The sequence below is a fragment of the Agrilus planipennis genome, unplaced genomic scaffold (assembly GCF_000699045.2).
Source record: "Agrilus planipennis isolate EAB-ADULT unplaced genomic scaffold, Apla_2.0 scaffold397, whole genome shotgun sequence".
NCBI lineage: Eukaryota > Metazoa > Arthropoda > Insecta > Coleoptera > Buprestidae > Agrilus > Agrilus planipennis.
This window is the reverse complement of record NW_020439064.1, coordinates 51,432-53,017: the sequence shown is the minus strand read 5'-3', so window position 1 is coordinate 53,017 and position 1,586 is coordinate 51,432. Positions and strand designations below refer to the sequence as shown.

Here is a 1,586-nt window from a genome sequence, read left to right as displayed (position 1 = left end):
GGGACTTCCAGGTCTATTTCATAACTTCTTCAGCAAATGCACCATGGGATCGTCATTATCAACTCCAGGAAGGACATCAGCCATCGTGGGACCATCTTCGTGAAGGTAGGATTTATTTATTTTTGTCTTTCTATGTTCTTATCAATTATTAGAACATCTTTTTTGTTTACATTTGTTTTATTTCTTTTATTAACTTTAGGACTTTTTTACAGGTAGAAGGGGACTTCAAGTCTACAGCAGGACGGCTCCAACACATCAGGGACACCAGCCGCCGTGGGATCACCATCGGGGGGACCGTTTTTAACGGGTGCGAATCCCTCCCAACGGTAAGAGCCATCTTCCAATGGCTAGAACCGCCTCCCAATGGTAAGAAGTCCCTTCCAACGTCGAGGATCATCATTCATAGGTAAGACTTATCCCTCTGCGAACAGGAACACCTTCCAGTTGCTTGAAGGTGATCCTATCTGCCGGAGTATGGTACTTGTACCTTATCTTCCGCAGATGCGATCATCTTTAAGCAATTTGAATGTGATTTCTGTTTGCATAGGTGTAAGTCAAGCCTGTGAATGACGATCTAAGTCGTTGTAAGGCACTTCTAACCACTGGGAAGTAGTTCTTGGTCATTGGATGGTGGCTGTTACTACTTGGGAGGGCATTCAATCCTGCTGAAAATGGTCCCGTGCGCGAACAGGGGACCCGCGTCCCCCACCGGCGTTTAATAACAAAAACGTTCGATGTAGGGATGCACCATTGAAAAAATTAAAAAATTGCATTTTTTATAATTGTTTTATTTATTTTTAAAAAAATGACGTACACTCCCCCCCTGTTTTTTGTTTCCCCCTGGCGACCCTCCCCTCCCTGTTACCGGCCCACCCTACCCCGCCCCGTCCCGCTCCGGGATCCGAAGTCCTCCAGGTCTGGAGACTCCCAAGATTGGAGGACTTCGCGATTACAGGATTCCAAGTGCGAAAACGTCGAATTTTGAAGATTTCGGAGTTAAAAAGTCCCGAAGGTGCAAAGATTTCGAAATTGGAGAGACCGTGAAGTTCATGTATTCGAGATTAAAAGTCTTTGCACTTTTTCGAGTTCCCTGAATTCGAAAATTTCGAAGTAAGAAAACACCAAAGAAACTTTGGCGTTTTCCCACCCCTGGATTTTCGAACCCCGAAAACCCGGAAGTACAAAGACTTCTTATCTCGAAGTCTTGAACTCCACAGACTTACCAATTGCGAGATCTTCGCATCCCGCGACCTTCGAACTTCGAAATTTTCGAAATTCGACGTGTTCGTACCTGGAGATCCTGGAATTCGAAGTCTTCCAATCCTGGGGTCTTCATACCCCGAAGACTTCGGATCCCGGAGTCCGCTGGTTCGGTCCCTCGATGTCCAGTGATGTCCTGGGGATGCTGGTGCTTCCCGCTGTTTCCTGATGCGTTGACCACACCTCCAGCAGGTCCCACTTCCATGACGGGTCCTGGGCAACTTTGCAGATTGCGAGGCTCTAGCTGTTTACCTTCTCGTCTTGATTATTAAAAAAAAAAACGAAATTAAATTAAAGATTATATAAAAAATAACTAAAAAAGAGAA

The 1,586-nt window shown here is 45.4% G+C and overlaps 1 protein-coding gene across 1 annotated transcript in view; it reads right to left on the bottom strand.

Moving 5' to 3' along the window:
* Positions 1 to 1,218: 1,218 nt before the first annotated feature.
* LOC108743344 (transcriptional activator cubitus interruptus) overlaps positions 1,219 to 1,586 on the bottom strand; it is a 47,125-nt gene continuing 46,757 nt past the window's right edge. The window contains exon 6 of the transcript XR_003231616.1: positions 1,219 to 1,291. The gene's annotated coding sequence lies outside the window, so the exon portion shown is untranslated. The remainder of the gene's footprint in view (positions 1,292 to 1,586) is intronic.